This window comes from Bufo bufo, chromosome 9 (genome assembly GCF_905171765.1).
Source record: "Bufo bufo chromosome 9, aBufBuf1.1, whole genome shotgun sequence".
NCBI lineage: Eukaryota > Metazoa > Chordata > Amphibia > Anura > Bufonidae > Bufo > Bufo bufo.
This window is the reverse complement of record NC_053397.1, coordinates 82,722,564-82,746,623: the sequence shown is the minus strand read 5'-3', so window position 1 is coordinate 82,746,623 and position 24,060 is coordinate 82,722,564.

Here is a 24,060-nt window from a genome sequence, read left to right as displayed (position 1 = left end):
TTTAAACAACAAGAAAAAGAAGTACAAAATTAGCTACACACGACATAATGCGTTCCTCCAACTGCTAGAACTTTCAAGATCGGGCACATCAAGTCTGTGGCAGATAAATATTTTTAATAACATTTTAACAAAAGCAATTTACAACATTTTAACAATAACTGTCCTTTCTGGCTTATTTTTTTATTTTTTTCATGGAAAGCAGCTATATCTTTCATTATTTGACGGTTCCTCTTATCCATCCTCCGAACCTTCGTTCGAAAAAAATATATATATATTTGAAATCACGATTTCGATTATTGCACCTATATTCGAAAAAACTAATATATAGCAATATAGCGAATATATTCGTTATTTAGATTTTTTTTTTTCAAAGTGTACTGTTAATGTTAATTAACTTCGGCATACTCCTCCCCGACAAGCATCCCCATCTCCATGGAAACGACTGTGGGTTAGAAAATACCATTGTATCTGAGTTTTCCCTGAGATCGTGAAAACTCAGATCCGATGGTATATTCTAACCCACAGGCGTTCCCATGGTGACGGCCCCCGTCGGGGAGGAGTATGCCAAAGTGAAATAACAGTACACATTGGAAAAAAAAAAGACAAATATTCTAAATAATGAATATATTCGCTATATTGCTATAACTTTGTTTTTTAGAATATTCGTCATATTCTAAGACAAGAATATATAGCAATATAGCGAATATTCGTAAAATACACATATAGACTGCAATTTAGCTAATAAAGTGCTATAGTATTTTTTTTTTTGATAGGGTGAATTTTTTCAAAATCTGAAGTTCAGAAAGAGACAAAGAAAATTAGACTATAAAAAAAAGATTATAGCACTACATTAGTGAAATTGCAGTCTATATGTGTATTTTACGAATATTCACTATATTGCTATAACTTCGTTTTTAGAATATTCGTGATATTCTAAAACAAGAATATATAGCAATATAGCGAATATTCGTAAAATACACATACCATTAGCAAACCAATAGAAAAGTTGCAATACGCAAATAATTAAATCGCATATTAATCGCGATAAATAGAATAATGACGAATATTCGATTTCGACGAATATAGGATGAATATTCAATCGAATATTCGTGAAATATCGCGAAATCTAATATGGCACCTCCCGCTCATCACTACTTTTAAGTTGCATTACTGAAATAAATGAACTTTGCACGATATTTTAATTTTTCGAGTTTCACCTGTATATATAGGTGTAATTAAAACAGACATGAAGAAATGCATAAAACATTCTCAAATATTTCTGAATAGTTTGAACTCCATAAACAAAATCCTCAGCTGAGCTAAGATCATTCAGAAAATTTAGAGATAAAAAAAATATCATTTAAAAGATTCAAAACTGTAAGATGAGTGTCTATGGGTTAAAATGATTCCAATAAAACAAATACATTTTTTTAAATGTTCTCCTATTGCAGGATGCACGATGCACTACAGAAAGCGGAATAATCAAACTGACACCACTGAACTACATGCTTCATGGTAATTTGAAGAAGAGAATACAAATAAAGTGAGTCATAGTTAGATTGGAAAAATCTTTTTTTTTTTTATTGTTGTTTTGACCTTTATTTTGCTCCTTTTTAAGTTTATACCGAAAGTCTTTATGGTCTCTATAAATTGTAGCTTATCTGAAATCTTTATTATCTTCATTGATGTGCACCTGATTGTCAAATCGACTGTTCACTTAAGCTTCTATAGCGTGGGGTATACTTGCATCCGAGATTAGTGGGGGATGTACACATAGAAACATAGAAACATAGAATGTGTCGGCAGATAAGAACCATTTGGCCCATCTAGTCTGCCCAATATATCTGAATACTATGGATAGCCCCTGGCCCTATCTTATATGAAGGATAGCCATATGCCTATCCCATGCACGCTTAAACCCCTTCACTGTATTTGCAGCTACCACTTCTGCAGGAAGGCTATTCCATGCATCCACTACTCTCTCAGTAAAGTAATACTTCCTTATATTACTTTTAAACCTTTGCCCCTCTAATTTAAAACTGTGTCCTCTTGTGGTAGTTTTTCTTCTTTTAAATATGCTCTCCTCCTTTACCGAGTTGATTCCCTTTATATATTTAAAAGTTTCTATCATATCCCCTCTGTCTCTTCTTTCTTCCAAGCTATACATGTTAAGGTCCTTTAACCTTTCCTGGTAAGTTTTATCCTGCAATCCATGTACTAGTTTAGTAGCTCTTCTCTGAACTCTCTCTAAAGTATCTATATCCTTCTGGAGATATGGCCTCCAGTACTGCGCACAATACTCCAAGTGAGGTCTCACCAGTGTTCTGTACAGCAGCATAAGCACTTCACTCTTTCTACTGCTTATACCTCTCCCTATACATCCAAGCATTCTGCTGGCATTTCGTGCTGCCCTATTACATTGTCTTCCCACCTTTAAGTCTTCTGAAATAATTACTCCTAAATCCCTTTCCTCAGATACTGAGGTCAGGACTGTGTCAAATATTCTATATTCTGCCCTTGGGTTTTTACGCCCCAGGTGCATTATCTTGCACTTATCCACATTAAATTTCAGTTGCCAGAGTTCTGACCATTCTTCTAGTTTTCCTAAATCCTTTTCCATTTGGCGTTTCCCTCCAGGAACATCAACCCTGTTACATATCTTTGTGTCATCAGCAAAAAGACAAACCTTCCCATCGAGGCCTTTTGCAATATCACTTATGAAGATATTAAACAAAATTGGTCCCAGTACAGATCCCTGTGGAACCCCACTGGTAACATGACCTTGTTTTGAATGTTCTCCATTGACTACAACCCTCTGTTGTCTGTCACTCAGCCACTGCCTAATCCACTCAACAATATGGGAGTCCATGCTCAATGACTGCAGTTTATTGATAAGTCTTCTATGTGGGACAGTGTCAAAAGCCTTACTAAAATCTAGATATGCGATGTCTACTGCACTTTCACCGTCTATTATTTTAGTCACCCAGTCAAAAAAATCTATAAGATTTGTTTGACATGATCTCCCTGAAGTAAACCCATGTTGTTTTTCATCTTGCAATCCATGGGATTTTAGATGTTCCACAATCCTATCCTTTAATAGGGTTTCCATTAATTTGCCTACTATTGATCTCAGACTCACTGGTCTATAGTTGCTCGATTCCTCCCTACTACCTTTCTTGTGAATGGGCACGACATTTGCCAATTTCCAATCTTCCGGGACGACTCCTGTTACTAATGATTGGTTAAATAAATCTGTTAACGGTTTTGCCAGCTCACCACTAAACTCTTTTAATAATTTTGGGTGTATCTCATCAGGCCCCTGTGACTTATTTGTCTTCACCTTAGACAGCAAACTTAGAACATCTTCCTCTGTAAAGATACATGCATCAAACGATTTTTCTAAATTTCTGGGGAACCCCTTTAAGTAGAAGCATGCACTGGTGATTTTCTCATCTCAAACAATTTATTGAAGCAAAAGACAACAACAGTGGTAGGTATACCCCCACAAAAAAATATCAATGTTTAAATAACTTGTCATGTGGCCTTTAGTGATGAGCGGGAGGTGCCATATTCGATTTCATGATATTTCGCGAATATTCAATTGAATATTCGTCTTATATTCATCGAAATCGAATATTCGTCATTTTTCTATTTATCGCGAATAATATACGATTTAATTCCCAGTCTTCTTAAAGAGCGGCCCTCAGGTCATTGACGCCTGTGCCTGGTGGTGTGGTCAGGTACCCTTGCAGTTCGTCTAGCACACAGACCACGCTGATGTAAATGGTTTAGAATGGTCTGACATGAAACTTGGGTGCCTCTCACCTTCCTTAAATGTGCCTGGAGTTGTGTGGCTTCATCATCTGGTTCTGCAGGGCATTGTTCAAAATGAAGCAGTCATCAGTGTGGGATTAGGCCAAAGGATGTCCACTTCTATGCCTTTCTGTGACTGTCTGCATCTCTGTTTCACAGGGGCGGACTGACTGACCGAGGGCCCGCAGCCACTAGGGGGCCCTCTCACTCCTGCAGCCAGAGGTCGCAATAACTTTTACTAAATAATACATTTTACTCCCTGGAAAAGGTCCCCCACATTCATCAGCGCAGTGAGCGCTGTGAACGACACGGGCAGCGCAACGATGCTGCCTGTGCCTGAAATAACCAATAATAAAGCTCCTTATAGCAAGGAGCTTTGATATTGGTTGGGTATTGGCAATACAGGTCGGGTCAGGCAGGGGAAGCCGGCGAGAGCTGGAAGGAGGAGGGTTCCGGCTCCCGGAAGTGGCTGTATTAAGGAGAGCGAGGCGCGCTGCCCAAGAACCCTGGGGAGCCGCGGACTCATGTGACTGGACTGGTCTGAGAGAAAAGCTGACCCTGGGCTTGTGACCCCCCCAGCCATGTTGTTCTGGAAGTGAAAAGCCCGGCCTGTCAGTCTTCAAGTAAGTGATTCCCCCCCTTCCCCAATCATGGTTCCGTCCAGTCTCACAGTTCTCTGCTCCCCCCTCCTCCTGTCACCCCACTAGTGCCCCTGCTCCCCCCTCCTCCTGTCACCCCACTAGTGCCCCTGCTCCCCCCTCCTCCTGTCACCCCACTAGTGACCATGCTCCCCCCTCCTCCTGTCACCCCTCTATTGACCCTGCTCCCTCCTCCTGTCTCCTCAGTAGTGACCCTCCTTCCCACTCCTCCTGTCACCCCACTAGTGACCCTGCCCCCCCTCCTCCTGTCACCCCCCCTAGTGACCCTGCTCCCCCTCCTTCTGTCATCTCACTAGTGATCCTGCTCCCGCCCACTAGTGACCATGCTCCCCCCTGCTTCCTCTCCTCCTGTCACCCCACTAGTGACCCTGCTCCCCCTCTTCCTGTCACTAGTGATGGACGAACATCTGCTGGGACTGATCACGAATGCAATCAAATGTTCAAGAACCACAAGTTCGCAGCGGGTCCCATTCATTTTAATGGCAGACGAACCTGAAAAACCTTCAGCTCATTTTTGCAGCCAAGAAATAATTACTAGAAGTGCACAAATAGTCCCACAACATGGGCAGTGACATACCAGATGTATTATTCGAATTTGCGAACTCCATTCATTATTTTTTTCAATGCAAAATATTGGCAATATAACTTTCGCATACGCGCATGCGCAAAAATAGCTTTTTTGGCAGGCGACTGGTATATCACACCAGTTATAATTATTTTTTCCAATACCGTTTGTCGCTGTGTGTAGCAGAGGGAATGCAGCAAAACTGCAAACAACCGTATTTTTTACCCTATAAGATGCATCAGCCTATAAGACGCACCTAGGTTTTTGAGGAGGAAAATAAGAAAAAAAATATTTTGAACCAAAAGGTGTGCTTTTGGTGGGCTTTGCACTAATGGTAGCCTGTGAATGACACTATTATGGGGCATCTGTGGATGACACTGTTATGGGGGATCTGTGGATGACACTGTTATGCGGGATCTGTGGATGACGCACTGTTATGGTGGTCTGTGGATGACACTATTATGGGGGATCTGTGGCTGACACTGTTATGGGGGTCTGTGGATGGCACTGTTATGGGCGTCTGTGGATGGTACTGTTATGGGGGCATCTGTGGATGGCATGACACTGCTATGGGGGGGATCTGTGGATGACAAATAAATAGCATCTTATGGTATGTGTCATCCACAGATCCCCCCCATAACAGTGTCCCTGTGCATTGTGAATGACCCCCAATACGGGGGTGGGGGCTGGCATCTACACTAGTTTTGTAATAGCAGCGGGACCCAGTGCAGTCATTGTATTCTATTGCACCGGGCCCCGCTCATTGTACTAATCGTATCTAACTGCAGGCAATGTTTAACTATAGAATATCTTCAATCCAGTAGCCTGTACTTACGTCCGTAGCAGGCAGGCGGATGGGCGGGCACTGGCAGCGTAACTCACTACGTCACGTGCCCGCGCTGCCTGCTTCATTCAAAAAGTGGGCGGAGCAGGCGTATGACGTAGTGAGTTGTGCTGCTAGTGCCCACCCAGCCTCCTGCCTGCTACGGACGTAAGTACAGGCTGCTGGATTGAAGATATTCTATAGTTAAACATTGCCTGCAGTTAGATACGATTAGTACAGTGAGCGGGGCCCGGTGCAATAGAATACAATGACTGCACCGGGCCCCGCTGCCATTACAAAACTAGATGCCGGCCCCCAGTCCCTCCTCCCTCCTCGCTAATACACCTCCAACCGCACTGTGCAGCATGCGGTCTGCGGTGTATCAGTGTAAACGGCAGCATTCGCCCCATAAGACGCACTGCCATTTCCCCCCCACTTTTTTGGGGGAAGCAGTGCGTCTTATAGGACGAAAAATACGGTAAAACCCCGCTTTTTTTGGAGGGGCGACTGGTATATCACCATAGTTATAATTATTTTTGCTAATACCGTTTGTCACTGTGTGTAGCAGAGGGAATGCAGCAAAACCGCAAACAAATGCTGCAGTACCCAAATGCACTGTATAGAAAGTATGTTATTGGTATATAACACCCCGCTTCAATCAGTTTTTTTGGGGGGGCGACTGGTATATCACACCAGTTATAATAATTTTTTCCAATACCGTTTGTCACTGTGTGTAGCAGAGGGAACGCAGCAAAACCGCAAACAAATGCTGCTGTGCCCAAATGCACTATATAGAAAGTATATTATTGGCATATAACACCCCACTTAAATTTTTTGGGGGGCGACTGGTATATCACACCAGTTATAATTATTTTTTCTAATTGCGTTCGTCACTCTGTGTAGCTGCAGTATCGCTGCAGAACCACACACAACTGCTGCACAATACAAATCCACTATAATATGTTTTCTATATTAGAAAGTATATTATAAGTGTATTACACCCCTCTGTACTGCACACCTATCAATAGGTAGGAGGTATGTCCATGTGCTGAAACGTCTCAATTGGCTGTCCTGTACCACCTGATGGATGTGTCATGGGTCAAAGTTCTTCACAATGTAAAAGAATATGGCGGACGCGAATATCTTCATATGTTCGCATGTTCTGCGAATCACGAACGGGCAAAGTTCGCCGCGAACCGACCGCCGGGCGAACCGCAAGGCCATCTCTACCTGTCACCCCCACTAGTGACCCCGCTCCCCCACTCCTCCTGTCACCCCACTAGTAACCCTGCTCCCCTCCACTATTGACCCTGTGTGTTCCTGTATGAAGTGGAGGCTGGCTGGAGTGAGGTGAGGTCTAGCTGCGTGTCTCTCCCTGTGTGTGTCACCATCACCATGCCCCCAGTGTTCCTATGTTTTGAAGCAGCTGCATCAGGAAGTTCTGTGCGGGGCAAGAAGAAGAAGATGGAAGAGGAGGCAGCGCCTCCAGCATGGAGTCCGTGGGAGAGACACAGGGAGACACACTAAGGACGTAGGTAACATTACCACATTATCAGGACTAGTGTTAACTGTGTTTTTACATAGGACTGCAGGTAACACTACTACATTTTCTGTACTCAGATAGCCATTACTGTGTTAACTGTGTTCTTACATAGGACTGCAGGGTACATCTACTATATATCTGTACTCAGAGTATTATCACTGTCTAGGGGTGCCCACTGAGACTTTATCGCCAAAGGGCCCACATGAGCCTGGAGCCGCTGCGACGCGATATGTGGGTGGGGTTGTGTGTGGGTGTGGCTTGAGGGTGGGCGGGGACACAGGGGCCCCATAATCTCCTATTGCCCAGGGGCCCCATGAGTTGTCAGTCCGCCCCTGCTGTTGCAACCTGCTGATGACACTCTGTGACTCTCTAAACTCAGTGGCCACTTCCATCTGAGAACATCCTGCTTGAAGCCTTGCAATGGCAAGTTACTGTTGATCAATTGTGTTGATCGCGTATATTCTAATCGCAAATTTTTATCACAAATATTGGCACTTCAAGAATTTGCGAATATCTAGAATATAGTGCTATATCTTCGTAATCGTCAATATTCTAGATCTTTTTTCATCAGTACCCATGATCCCTCACTGCTTCTTGCTTGTGGGCCAATGAGAAGGCTGCAATATCTTTGACTTTAGGAGTAGTGTAGATCGCAAATATCCGTATCGCAAATTTTTATTGCTAGAGAACAGCAAGTTGTGCAAAAAGTACTGAAACACTTAACAGTAGGACATGTGCATTCAAAAGTTTAGAGGTCACATTAAGTTCACCTTTAAAGGTTAGAGTGCATTTTTTATTCATTCTGAAATTTCATTCACAAGCCAAGTATCCCTAACTTCTTTTGAGTAGTACATATGCATACAATATGTTTATATATATATGTAAAAGTACATACATTGTAATTTATTTTGCTCCATTATACTTGATTACTAAATAAAGTTGATTTCTGGGATTATCCTAGGATTCAAACCAATGAATCTTATGTATAAAAAAACAGCACCTTATCAATGTGTTACAGATTAGAGATGGCCTTGCGGTTCGCACTGCGGTCGTTTCACGGCAAACTTTGCTCGTTCGCGATTCGCCGAACATGCGAACATATGGCAATGTTCGCATGCGCTATATTCTTTTGCATTGCGCCAAACTTTGACCTATTACACATCCATCAGGTGGGACAGGACAGCCAATTGAGACATTTCAGCACATTGACACACCGCCACCCTATAACAGAACCCAATCTGGCAGCCATTTTACATTCTGTGTTTCGCCAGTGTAGGGAGAGGTTGCTTTGTGGAGCAGGGATAGACTGTTAGGGACACCAAACGCTAGCTAATAGGGCCACAAAAGTCCTTTTAAGGACTAGTATAGGTGTGCTATCGATAGGTGTGACATACTGAGGGGTGTGATATACTTATAATTATACTTTCTAATATAGAAAGTATATTATAGTGCATTTGTATTGTGCAGTAGTTGTGTGCGGTTCTGCTGCAATACTGCAGCTAGATAGAGGGACAAATGCTTTTGGAATAACTAACTGCAACTCATGTGATATACCAGTTGTCCCCCCAAAAAAACTGATTGAGGGATGTGATATACCTATAATATACCTTCTAACATAGAAAGTATATTATAGTGCATTTGCATGGTGCAGCAGTTGTGTGCGGTTCTGCTGAGATACTGCAGCTAGATAGAGGGACAAATTCTATTGGAATAACTAATTGCAACTGGTAGTTGTGTGCGGTTCTGCTGAGATACCACAGCTAGATAGAGGGAGCGCTTTCTTTCTGGAGCGTGCATTGCGTTGTGTCATTGATCAAGCCGTAGAGGAGCAGGAGCTGGAAAATGAGGAAGTCGCAATGCTGAATGAATTCCCAGGAAGGGGGGGGGGCTACTCCATCTGAGACAAGTCAGCAGGAGTCTGAAGAGGAATCAGAGGAGGATGTTGCCTGGGGGGAGGAGGAGGAGGAGCAAGGAGAGCAGGCTTTAAACTTTTTGGGGATCCCTGGTGTTGTCCGTGGCTGGGGGGAGGAGACCGAGGATGACATTCTCCTGGGCAATGAGTAGGAGACAGGGCGCTCCACCTCTTACAATTTAGTGCAAATGGGGGCCTTCATGCTCCAGTGCTTGAAGAGGGACCCCCTTATAAAAAGCATAAAGGGCAAGGATCAGTACTGGGTGGCAACGTACTTAGACCCCCGATACAAACACAAAATGGCGGACATGTTACCAGCATCACAGAGGGCTGGCAGAATGCAGCATTTCCAGGCTTTTCTGCAAGAGATGCTGCATTCTGCTGTTGCGGGCGCTGGAAAAGGAATTTCCACCCACAGACAAACAGTTGCGGGTACCAATCCTACCACGCATGCAAGAAGAGGGCGGTTTGAAGATGTGTTGGTCACTTCAGATATGAGATCATTCTTGCAACCAACCCATCGACAGCCACCCTCTGGATCCAGCCTCTGGGAACGCCTAGACTGACAGGTGTCTAACTACATCGAATTAAAGGCCGATGTGGACGCTCCAGCGAGGAACCCCTGGACTACTGGGTGTGCAGGCTTGACCAGTGGCCAGGGCTGGCACAATTTGCCATGGAACTCTTAGCTTTACCCTCGTCGAGTGTCCTGTCCGAAAGGACGTTCAGTGTAGCAGTGGGGATCGTGACCCTTAAGCGGAATCGCCTAGCTCACGACAGTGTGGACTACCTTACATTTCTAAAAATGAATGAGGCATGGATCTCGGAGGAATTCAACACCTGTGACGACCACGTTTAATTGAATTTCCTCATGCCAGCCCACACATATCCGCCACCACTCAGACCAAAGAATGGTCCCTGTCTTATGTAAATATATAGGCATAAAAGGCCTTTTCTGTCAGGTGTATGCCTAATGTTTGGGGCCTATACTCCACTGGCCTGCAGTAAAATTGGTATCCAATGACCTTCTGAAATACCTCCAGCCACATAATCACATAATCACTTGATCTTTTCTGTACAGTGAATGCCTAATTGTTGGGGCCTCGGAGGAATTAAACACCTGTGACGACAAGTAATGAGAGAGCATGCTCGGCCGAACTGCTGCAGATACGAGTGCTCGGCCGAATAATTCGGGTGCTCGAATACAATTTAATACAATAGAAGTCAATGGGAGAACCCCAGGCACCCCCTGCTCGGAAGAAAATAGGGTGTCTGATTAATTTAAAAAAGTGGTTTGAAAGCGGCATTAGGAGGATAGCTGGATGCATATTAGACTCCTACTGTGTACAACATACAATAGACAACCAAACAAAGGCTATATGCCAAAAGCCAGGTATGTGCACAATCTATCCATGACACAGATAACAGCCAGCATACCTTACAATGGCAGCCTTGTGCACTATGAGATATTCCAAACCAGCTCTCATCTGAGAACCAGTAAACCTCAAAGTTATTTTGCATATGTTGCATGGCTTGGATGGACCTGCACACCGAGATCAATATCATTAGGGCGACAAAAAGTTTTCCGATTGTCCTAACTAGAGTTCAGCGGACACCTGGATGTTCGGGTTCGACGGGTTCAGCCGAACTTCACAAAAAAGTTGGAGTCCGGGACCCGAACTTGACCCCGAACCCGAACCCTAATGGAGTCAATAGGGACCTGAACTTTGGAGCACTAAAATGGATCAAAAAAAATCATGGAAAGGGCTAGAGGGCTGCAAATGGCATAAAAATGTGGTTAAGAGCATGACAAGTGCTCTGCAAAAAAATGTGGATAGGGAAATGACTTAAAATAATGCATAAAAATAAAAATAAATAATCTTGATCTAGGAGGACGAGGTCCATATGGAGTAGGAGGTTGAAGAGGCGGTGGATGTGGTGGTGTAGGTGGAAGCGGCGGTGGAGGAGGAGGAGGTAGCCATCACTGTTTTTTGGTTTAAATAAAAAAAAAATATTTTTTATATTAGGGTAAAAAGATTACGTCTGTGATAACGCCCCCTGCCGTGCTAAACACACGTTCAGACAATACACTGGCTGCAGGGCAGGCCAGCACCTCCAAGGCATAAAGGGCAAGCCTAGGACATGTGCCCAATTTGGAGACCCAGAAGTTGAAGGGGGCAGATCCATCAGTCAGTACGTGTAGGCGTGTGCACACATACTGCTCCACCATGCCCCACGTCCACGTGATGTCCACGATCCAATTGGATATCTGCTCTATCAATTTTCAATGTTCTTTTTTGCGCCTACCATGTTGATCACGGTGAGCAGCGAATCAGGGTTCCACGCCGGAGAGGGAGCGTGAGAAAGGGAGACCACATCCAGGGAGGTTAATGTATAAAATTAAATGTGATCGAGCGGATATGTGGGACAAATTATTGAAGCCGAAGCTTCCAAGTAAAGGAGGGGGCGCGCTGCAATTACCCACTCCCGACTCGGGGAGGTTGTGACGATAAATAACAATACAGATGCCCTGTTATTGGAATGATTAATAAAACATTATAGGGAATGTCACTGGGGTATTTTGGATTAGGAAAAGTTAGACAGGAGAGGCCCTGCTGCCGCTTTGTTGATAACTTCTGCCTGATCGCACGTCCCCATGACGTCCACGATCTATTTGGATATCTTCTCTATGAACTTTAGATGTTCTTTTCTGTGCCTACCATGATGATCACGGTTAACGATGAATCAGGGTTCCACGCAGGAGAGGGAGCGTGAGAAAGAGATACCCCATCCAAGGGAGTTTAATGGCTCCAATGTGAACGAGTGAAAATGTGGGACAAGTTGTTAAATTTGAAGCATCGAATGAAAGGAGGCTCCCTGTCACCTATGCAGAGCAGGGGTTTATTCACGGCAAAAATTGTAAAATGTCACCCAAGAATGCAACAAACGAATTAGTGAAATGTATTTCCTTGTCCACTAGGTAGAGCAGGGGTATATCACAGAAAAAAATTGGTGAATTTCACCCGACAATGCAACAGACACTGGTTTTTGTTTTTATTTTTTAAATTAGGGTACACACCAAAAAAGTGGGAAATATAAAAAATACAACAATGAGCAATTGCGCTGTAGTATAACAATGCCAGTATACATGTCAATTCTGCACAAGGTTCGGTCAAGTCCTGTGGGATCCATGCCTGGATCATTTTAATGAGCGTGAGCTTGTCCACATTGGCTGTGGACAGGCGGCTGCGCTTAGTAACATAGTACATAAGGCCGAAAAAAGACATTTGTCCATCCAGGTCCGCCTGTCATCCTGCAAGTTGATCCAGAGGAAGGCAAAAAAAACTGTGAGGTAGAAGCCAATTTTCCCCACTTTAAGGGGATTAAAAAATTCCTTCCCGACTCCAATCAGGCAATCAGAATAACTCCCTGGATCAACGACCCCTCTCTAGTAGCTATAGCCTGTAATATTATTACGCTCCAGAAATACATCCAGGCCCCTCTTGAATTCCTTTATTGTACTCACCATCACCACCTCCTCAGGCAGAGAGTTCCATAGTCTCACTGCTCTTACCGTAAAGAATCGTTTTCTATGTTTGTGTACAAACCTTCTTTCCTCCAGACGCAGAGGATGTCCCCTCGTCACAGTCACAGTCCTGGGGATAAATAGATGATGGGATAGATCTCTGTACTGACCCCTGATATATTTATACATAGTAATTAGATCTCCCCTCAGTCGTCTTTTTTCTAAAGTGCATAACCCTAATTTTGATATCTTTCAGGGTACTGTAGTTTCCCCATTCCAGTTATTACTTTAGTTGCCCTCCTCTGGACCTTCTCCAGCTCTGCTATGTCTGCCTTGTTTACAGGACCCCAGAACTGTACACAGTACTCCATGTGTGGTCTGACTAGCGATTTGTCAAGTGGTAGGACTATGCTCTTATCACAGGCATCTATGCCCCATTTGATGCAACCCATTATCTTATTGGCCTTGGCAGCAGCTGCCTGACACTGTTTTTTGCAGCTTAGTTTGCTGTTTATTAAAATTCCTAGATCCTTTTCCATGTCAGTGTTACCGAGTATTTACTATTTAGTATGTACGGGTGACTTGCATTATTCCTTCCCATGTGCATAACCTTACATTTGTCAGTGTTATACCTCATCTGCCACTTATCTGCCCAAGCATCCAATCTATAAAGATCCCTCTGTAGAAGTATACTGTCCTCTTCAGTGTTAATTACTTTACACAGTTTATTGTCATCTGTGAATATTGATACTTTACTATGCAAGCCTTTTACAAGATCATTAATAAATATATTGAAGATAATATGGCCCAAAACTGACCCCTGAGGTACCCCACTAGTGACAGTGACCCAATCTGATTGTGTACCGTTAATAACCACCCTCTGTTTTCTATCATTGAGCCAGTTACTTACCCACTTACAGACGTTTTCTCCCAGTCCGAGCATTCTCATTTTATATACTAACCTTTTGTGTGGTACAGTGTCAAATGCTTTGGAGAAGTCCAGATATACGACATCCTTTGATTCGCTGCTGTCAAGTCTAGAACTTACCTCCTCATAGAAACCGAATAAATTAGTTTGGCATGACCGATCACTCATGAAGCCATGCTGATATGGCGTTATTTGCTTATTTCCGTTGATATGCTCTAAGATAGCATCTCTCAGAAAACCTTCAAACAGTTTACCCACAACAGATGTTAAACTTACCGGCCTATAGTTTCCAGGCTCTGTTTTTGGATCCTTTTTGAATATTGGCACCACATTTGCCATGCGCCAATCCTGTGGAATATTCCTTGTCAGTATAGAGTCCGCAAATATCAGAAATAAGGGTCTGACTATGACATTACTTAATTCCCTTAGGATACGGGGGTGTATGCCATCTGGTTGATTTGTCTATTTTAATCTTTTTAAGTCGCTGTTGTACTTCTTCCTGGGTCAGACAGGACACTTTGAATGGGAAATTTATTTTTACATACTGCATGTCATCTGACAGTTTATTATCCTCAGTGAATACATTGGAGAAAAAAATATTTAACATCTTTGCTTTCTCCTCGTCGCTCTCTGCGACTCCCCCCCCTCATTACTCTATAAAGGGACAAAACCTTAAAAAGATAACGTCTGTGATAAAGCCCCCTGCCGTGCTAAACACACGTTCAGACAATACACTGGCTGCAGGGCAGGCCAGCACCTCCAAGGTGTAAAGGGCAAGCTCAGGCCATGTGCCCAATTTGGAGACCCAGAAGTTGAAGGGGGCAGACCCGTCATTCAGTACGTGTAGGTGTGTGCACACATACTGCTCCACTATGTTGCTAAAATGCTGCCTCCTACTAAGATGTTCCCTATCAGCTGGTGGTGCTGGTTGTTGTGGCGTGCTGACAAAGCTTTTCCACATTTCGGCCATGCTAACCCTGCATTATGAGGTGCTGGCGGTGCCCCACCTGCGTTGGCGACCTCTTCCTCGTTCTCTGCCTTCTCCTTGTGCTTATACTGTGCCCCTGCTGTCAGGTGGGAATGCCACCAGCAGCGCGTCTACCAGCGTGCGCTTGTACTCGCGCATCTTACAATCACGCTCCAGTGACGGAATTAAGGATGGTACATTGTCCTTGTAACGGGGATCCAGCAGCGTGGCCACCCAGTAATCAGCACAAATTAGAATGTGGGCAACTCGGCGGTCGTTGCGGAGACACTGCAGCATGTAATCGCTCATGTGTGCCAGGCTGCCCAGAGGCAACAACAAGCTGTCCTCTGTGGGAGGTTTATCATCTGTGTCCTCTGTATCCCCCCATCCACGCACCAGTGATGGCCATGAGCTGGTCTGGGTGCCACCCTGCTGTGAACACGGTTCCTCCTCCTCAATCTCCTCATCCTCCAGCTTGTCAACCTCCAGAACTGTGCCCTGGCTGGACAAATGTGTAACTGGCGTTTATGGGTGCAGGAACCCACCCTTGGAGCCACTTGTGAATGACTGGCCTGAAACCCTATGAAATGATCCCTCTTCCTTCTCCTCCTCCTCCTGTGCCACATCCTCTTCCATCATCGCCCAAAGCGTTTTTTCTAGGAGGCATAGAAGTGGGATAGTAATTCTGAGAACGGTGTTATCGGCACTGGCCATGTTGGTGGAGTACTCGAAACAGAGCAACAAGGCACACAGGTCTCGCATGGAAGCTTGGTGGTGAAGTGGTGCTATTCTGCTGAGCGACTCACCCGTGTGTGCTGCAGCTGAAACTCCACTATCGCCTGCTGCTGCTCGCACAGTCTGGCCAGCATGTGCAAGGTGGAGTTCCACCTTGTGGGCGCGTCGCAAATGAGGCGGTGAGCGGGAAGGCCAAAGACAGGTGAGCAGCAGCAGGGTGAGAACGCCGAAAGCGCACACAGACGGCCCGTTCTTTCTGCAGCAGCTCTGACATATCGGGGTAATTTTTAAGGAACCTCTGTACCACCAAATTCAGCACATGAGCCAGGCAAGGGATGTGCATCAAACTGGCTAGTCCCATAGCTGCTACGAGAGTTCGCACATTATCGCACACCACCAGTCCGGGCTTGAGGATCACTGGCACCAACCACTCATCGGTCTGTTGTTCCATGCCCGTCCACAGCTCCTGCACGGTGTGGGGTTTGTACCCCAAACAGATAAGTTTTAAAACTGCCTGCTGTTGTATACCCCTGGCTGTGCTGAAGTTGGTGGTGAAGGTGATAAGCTGACCGGATGAGGAGGCAGTAGAGGATGAGGAAGCAGAGTAGGAGGAGGAAACAACAGGAGGCAAACTGAAGCGCCCTGCAATCCTCGGTGGTGGAAGGACATGCGCAAAACTGCTATCCGTCTCAGGCCCAGCCGCCACTGCATTTACCCAGTGTGCTGTTAGGGAGATATAATGTCACTGACCGTGCTTACTGGTTCACGTATCCGTAGTTAGGTGGACCTTGCCACAGATGGCGTTGCACAGTGCACACCTGATTTTGTCCTGCACTTGGTTGTGCAGGGAAGGGATGGCTCACCTGGAAAAGTAGTGGCGGTCCTCACGACCTACTGTGGGACAGCCACCACCATAAGGCTTTTAAAACTTTCCGTCTCCACCAGACAGAATGACAGCATTTCAAAGGCCAGTAATTTTGAAATGCTGACATTCAGGGCCAGGGATCGTGGGTGGATAGGGGGGTACTCCTCTTCCGCTCAAGTGTTTGGAAGATGGAGAGCTGAACGCTTCCGTGGGACATTGTGGAGATGCTTGGTGACCCAGGTGGTGGTGTTGCTGGCAGATTCTCTGTTTGCGGGGTGGCAGGGGCCACTTTCACTCCAGAGGGGGTTGGAGAGGCCGAGACTGCAGCAGAAGAGGAAGCAGGAGGAGCCAGAGACCTTTCTTCGTTTTTGAGGTGTCTACTCCACTGCAGCTTGTGCTTTGCACTTAAATGCCTGGTCATGCAGGTTGTGCTCAGGTTGAGAACGTTTATGCCTCGCTTCAGGCTCTGATCGCACAGCGTGCATACCACTTGTGTCTTGTCGTCAGCACATTGTCTGAAGAACTGCCACGCCATGGAACTCCTTGGAGCTGGCTTTGGTGTGCTCGGTCGCTTGCTGCATTAGGCAGTAGCAGGCGTACTGTCTAGGGCACGGCAGCTCCGCTTTTGCACCCTGCTCCCTCTTCTGCTGTCCTGTTGGCTCTGTGTGACCACGCCTCTTCCTCCGAACTAGACAGGTCACTCGCATGACCTTTATTCCACGTGGGGTCGAGGACCTCATCGTCCTCCACATCATCTTCCACCCAGTCTTCACCCCTGCCCTCCTTGTTGGTCTGCACACTGAAGAAAGCCACAACAGTTGGCACCTGTGTTTCGTCATCATCCGAGACGTGCTGCGGTGGTCCTCCCATGAAACTCCTCTCATCTTGAAACATAAGTGGTTGGGCATCTCTTCCACTTCTGGGGCAGGGCTATGTGGATGGTCCTGGGAAACCGCTTCTAGCAGAGTCATCAAAAAGCAGAAGAGACTGCTGCATGACTTGGGGCTCAGATTGCTTGGCTGATTTGCAAGGTGGTGAGGTGAAAGACTGATGGACATCGGCTGAAGGTGCCAACTCTGATCTTTCAGCAGGAGACTGGGTGGGAGACAATGTGAAGGAACTGAAGGCACTGTCAGCAACCTAATCTACTATCGCCTGTACTTGTTCTGGCCTCACCATTCGTAGAGCTGCATTAGGCCCGACCAAATAACGCTGAAGGTTCTGTCGCCTACTCGCACCTGAGGAAGGGGTTTCACTTGTGCGTGTAGCTGGCACAGATCGACCACGTCCTCTCCCTGCAACAGGACCTCCACCTGCAGCACCGGGGCCACGTCCCTTATATGATTATCTCCTCATTCTCTGCAAATTTAGTATTTTGCCCAAAATGGGTGTTTTTTTAATAACAGAATATAACAGCACTATCTAACATGTGTATTTCACACTGACAGATGCAGCAAAGGCCGCAAATTTTGTATTTTGCCCAAAATGTTATATATTTTTTATAACAGAATATAACAGCAGTATCTAACGTGTGTATTTCACACCGACAGATGCAGCAACGGCCGCAAATTTCGTATTTTTCCCAAAATGGGTGTTTTTTTAATAACAGAAAATAGCAGTATCTAACGCGTGTATTTCAAACTGACAGATGCAGCAAAGGCTGCAAATTTTGTGTTTTGCCCAAAATGGGTGTTTTTTTAATAACAGAATTTAACAGTAGTATCTAAGCATGTGTTTCACACTGACAGATGCAGCAAAGGCCGCAAATTTTGTATTTTGCCAAAAATGGTTGTTTTTTTAATTACTGAATATTCTGGCAGTATTTTAAGCTTGTATTTCAAGCTCACAAATGCTGAAAAGGCCCCAGATGTAGGGTATTGCCAAAAATTTGTGTTTTATTAAACCCAGAAAATTATTGCAGTATTTCAAGCTTGTATTTCACACTGACAAATGCTGCAAAAAGGCCCCAGATGTAGGGTCTTGCAAAAAATGGGTAATTTTTTTAAACCTAGAGTATTTCAAGCTTGTATTTGACTGTCACAAATGCACATATGCTGTGCTGGTGCACTGAACTTGTATAAAATGGCCGCCAAAGCCCACCTAACTTACAGACGGATAAAAGTTATTTTTCTGTGTCACTGGGCTCAGAGCAGGGTAAAAAGATTATGCACTGCACCCACAAAACAAAATCTATGTAGATCGCTGAGTTAACAAGCACTTCTATCTAAAGATTCTTTCCTATTCTTTCCCTCACAGCAGCAGTATCCTATCCCTACACTAATCAGAGCAGAGTGACGTGCAGCACTACGTGACTCTAGCTTATATAGAAGCTGGGTCACATGTTGCACTGGCCAGTCACAGCCATGCCATTAGTAGGCATGGCTGTGAAGGCTTCTAAGGGCACACGTCTGTCACGGATGGTGTACAGGAAACAAGACAATACCATATAAACAATGTCTCTCTGGATCCACAACTAAGGAACAAAGGGAGACCCCTGCAATAGACCTGCCGCTCTCCCTCACTGATCAGCCTATGCGAACACCCCAAAGGTGGATGGCCGCATATCCACGTTCCTCGGCTATCTCTTACCTAAAGACCCTACAATAGTGAAGGGACACGACCACCGGCTCCCTACACTGACACGGAGGGAGTCAGGGTCACCTGGATCCAGAAAAGACAAAATAATAAATACATAAACAGCACTTATCTTGCAGACGACTGACGACTGAGGACTGAGGACTGGGAACTGGGAACAGCATGCACACACACTCCAGGAAGTTGTATCAGCCGCACACTACTGCATTATAAGGAGGAACTTAAAGGGTAGCAATCAGTCCAACTGCATGACAGCTGAGATAGACTAACGAGATGAGAAACTAAACCAAAACAAAGAAATTCAAGGAGGAGGATCTGAGAAGCTCCTGTGAGCGCTTCTCAGCTGTCTGGCTGTGACAGTACCCCTCCCTCTAGGAGTGGACTCCGGACACTCAGAGCCCACCTTCTCAGGATGGGACCTATGGAAAGCCCTGATGAGACGAGAGGCCTTAATGTCCATCACTGGGACCCACATCCTCTCCTCAGGACCATAACCCTCCCAATGAACGAGGTACTGGAGGGAACCGCGGACAAGACGAGAATCCACAATCCTAGAGACCTGAAATTCAAGATTTCCATCAACCATAATCGGAGGAGGAGGCAAAGGCGAGGGTACAATAGGTTGAACATAAGGTTTCAATAAGGACTTATGAAAAACATTATGGATCTTCCAAGTCTGAGGAAGATCAAGACGGTAGGCAACAGGATTGATGACAGACAGGATCTTGTAAGGCCCAATAAACCTAGGACCCAACTTCCAGGAGGGAACCTTCAATTTGATATTCTTGGTAGACAACCACACCAGATCACCAACATTCAGGTCCGGACCAGGCACACGTCTCTTATCCGCCACACGCTTATATCTCTCACTCATGCTCTTTAGATTATCCTGGATCTTTTGCCAAATAGATGACAAAGACGAGGAGAATCTGTCCTCATCAGGCAAACCAGAAGAGCCCTCTCCCGAGAAAGTGCCAAACTGCGGATGGAACCCATATGCACCAAAAAATGGTGACTTATCAGAGGACTCCTGACGACGGTTATTTAAAGCAAACTCAGCAAGGGACAAAAAAGAACAGCAATCCTCCTGATTCTCCGCCACAAAACAGCGCAGATATGTCTCCAAATTCTGATTGACGCGCTCTGTCTGGCCATTCGACTGCGGATGGAAAGCAGAAGAGAATGACCACCGAACCCCCAAGCGAGAACAGAAAGCCTTCCAGAATCTGGAAACAAACTGCGTGCCCCTATCAGAGACTATGTCTGAAGGAATCCCATGCAATTTGACAATGTGGTCAATAAATGCCTGCGCCAGCGTCTTAGCATTGGGCAAACCAGGAAAAGGGATAAAATGCACCATTTTGCTAAAACGGTCCACCACCACCAGAATCACAGACTTCCCCGAGGAACGAGGCAAGTCCGTTATGAAGTCCATGGATAGATGTGTCCAAGGACGGGAAGGAATGGGCAAAGGAAGGAGAGGACCTGATGGCCGTGAATGAGGGACCTTGGCACGAGCGCAAGTCTCGCAAGCTGCCACAAAACCCTCAACTGACTTACGAAGCGCAGGCCACCAGAATCTCTGAGCGATGAGATCCAGTGTGGCTCTTGCCCCCGGGTGCCCAGCAAGGACCGTGTCGTGATGTTCTTTAAAAATCTTGTGTCTCAAAGCGAGAGGCACAAACAACCTCCCAGGAGGACAAAGATCAGGAGCTTCTGACTGGGCTGCCTGCACCCCTGCCTCCAATTCAGGAAAAAGAGCAGAGACCACCACACCTTCAGCCAAAATGGGACCCGGGTCTTCAAAATTCCCACCTCCCGGAAAACAACGTGACAGGGCATTTGCCTTCACATTCTTAACCCCAGGGCGGAACGTAACAACAAAATTAAACCTTGAAAAGAACAAAGACCATCTGGCCTGTCTCGGGTTCAGACGCTTGGCTGACTCCAAGTAGGCCAGATTTTTAAGGTCAGTAAACACGGTAATAGGGTGTCTGGCTCCCTCTAGCCAATGGTGCCATTCCTCAAAAGCCAACTTGATGGCCAACAATTCCCTATCTCCCACATCATAATTTCTCTCTGCGGAGGAGAGTTTCTTTGAGAAAAAGGCACACGGTTGCCATTTGGCAGGAGAGGAACCCTGAGACAAGACCGCACCCACCCCTACCTCAGAAGCATCAACCTCAACTATGAAGGGTAACGAAATATCAGGTTGTACTAGGATGGGAGCGGAAGCAAAACTCTCCTTGATATTAGAAAAGGCCTTACGCGCCTCTACCGACCAGGAAGAAAAATCTACCCCCTTTCTGGTCATATCAGTGAGTGGTTTAACAACAGAGGAATAATTCAAAATAAATTTCCTGTAATAATTGGCAAAGCCCAAAAAACGCATCAGCGCCTTCTGATTCTCAGGAAGCTCCCACTCAAGCACAGCGCGGACCTTCTCGGGGTCCATGCGAAAACCAGAAGCGGAGACAAGAAACCCCAGAAATTGGATTTCTGGAACCGCAAACACACATTTTTCAAGTTTCGCGTATAATTTATTCTCCCGCAGGATGAGCAAGACCTGACGTAAGTGTTCCTTATGAGTCTTGAAATCAGGAGAAAAAAATCAAAATGTCATCCAAATACACTAATACAAATTTTCCCATTAAATGATAAAAAATGCTGTTGACGAAATGCTGAAAAACGGCTGGGGCATTCATCAAACCAAAAGGCATAACCAAATTCTCAAAATGGCCCTCAGGGGTATTGAAAGCCGTCTTCCATTCGTCTCCTTCTCTGACCCTAACCAGGTTGTATGCCCCTCTTAGGTCTAATTTGGAAAAGACTTTAGCCCTAACAACCTGGTTAAACAGGTCCGGGATCAGAGGAAGCGGATAAGGATCACGAATAGTGATACTGTTCAGCTCCCTGAAATCCAGACAAGGTCTTAAAGAACCATCTTTTTTCTTAACAAAGAAAAAACCAGCGGCAACAGGTCACTTCGAGGGTCGTATGTGTCCTTTTCTCAGACTCTCAGAGATATAAGCCCGCATAGCGACCCTCTCAGGTTGGGAGAGATTGTATAAACGAGATTTAGGCAGCTTGGCGCCTGGGATGAGATTAATATGGCAATCATACTCCCTGTGCGGAGGTAAACCCTAAACTCCACTCTCAGAGAAGACATCCAAAAATTCAGAGAGGAAAGGTGGTACAGTCTTAGTAGAAACCTCAGAAACAGATGTTATGAGGCAATTCTCTCTGCAAAAGTTACTCCAACCATTTATTTGCCTCGCTTGCCAATCAATGGTGGGGTTATGTTTAGTGAGCCAGGGTAGCCCCAACACTAGAGGAGTAGGCAAACCGCTAAGGACGAAACATGACACATCCTCAACATGAGCATCACTCACAATTAAACGGATATTGTGAACTATGCCCTTTAATGATTTCTGAGAAAGTGGAGCTGAATCAATAGCAAAAACAGGAATATCCTTTCCCAAAGTGCATACCTGGAAACCATGAGTTATTGCAAATTGATTATCAATGAGGTTGACAGCTGCTCCACTATCCACAAAAATCTCACAAAAAATGCTCTTGCTCTCTAGCGCCACCATAGCAGGCAGGACAAAACGGGAACTACAAGCAAACGGAAAACCTTCAATTTCCGCCTCAACCCTGCCAATAGTAACAGACGGAACATTTTTAAAAGATTTTTTCCTTTTTGTCTCTTTATTACTCCCAGAAAACTGCCTGAATCTCCTAGAGGGACAAACATTTGCCAGATGATTTATACCTCCACAACAAAAACAAACCCTCCCCTGCGGGCTGAATCTTCTATTGTCAGAGGCAATCAACCCCAGCTGCATGGACTCCTGCTCAGAAGGGGCTGACAGCGACTGAGACCCCTGTGCACAGAATGAGGCCGCTGCACTGTCCCGGGACTGAGTATGACAGGAAGGAGAGATCTCTCCTCTCTCTCTAAGACGCCTGTCAATACGAACAGCCTGAGACATAGCAGAATCCAAGGAGGTAGGTCTTTCATGAAAGGCAAATGCATCTTTCAATCCCTCTGAAAGACCATAGCAAAATTGACTTCGGAGTGCAGCATCATTCCAACCCGTATCTGCTGCCCATCTCCGAAATTCTGAACAGTATATCTCTGCGGATTGTTTACCCTGGCATAACAGACGTAGTCTAGACTCAGCCAGAGCAATACGATCTGGATCATCATATATCTGACCCAGGGCTAAAAATAATTCATCCACTGAACGAAGGGGCCGTGCCCCCTCCGGCAGCGAAAAGGCCCAGGACTGAGCGTTACCCCTGAGCAGCGATATAATGATCCCCACCCTCCGTTCTTCATCACCAGAAGAATGGGGAAGAAGGCGAAAATGGAGTTTGCAAGCCTCTCTAAAACGCACAAAATTCTTGCTACCCCCGGAGAACGTATCCGGGAGCGAGATCTTAGGCTCAGCACAAACTCCATGGACGCAAGCTGAACCGGTCACTTGAAACTGAGAAAAAGTCTTACGGAGATCAGCTACCTCCAAAGAAAGACCCTGAAAGCGTTCAGCCAAAAGTGAAACCGGATCCATGCTTGAGACGGTTTTGGCGGCTGATAATGTCAAGGATGGTGTACAGGAAACAAGACAATACCATATAAACAATGTCTCTCTAGATCCACAACTAAGGAACAAAGGGAGACCCCTGCAATAGACCTGCCGCTCTCCCTCACTGCTCAGCCTATGCGAACACCCCAAAGGTGGATGGCCGCATATCCACGTTCCTCGGCTATCTATTACCTGAAGACCCTACAATAGTGAAGGGACACCACCACCGGCTCCCTACACTGACACGGAGGGAGTCAGGGTCACCTGGATCCAGAAAAGACAAAATCATAAATACATAAACAGCACTTATCTTGCAGACGACTGAGGACTGAGGACTGGGAACTGGGAACAGCATGCACACACACTCCAGGAAGTTGTATCAGCCGCACACTACTGCATTATGGGGAGGAACTTAAAGGGTAGCAATCAGTCCAACTGCATGACAGCTGAGATAGACTAACGAGATGAGAAACTAAACCAAAACAAAGAAATTCAAGGAGGAGGATCTGAGAAGCTCCTGTGAGCGCTTCTCAGCTG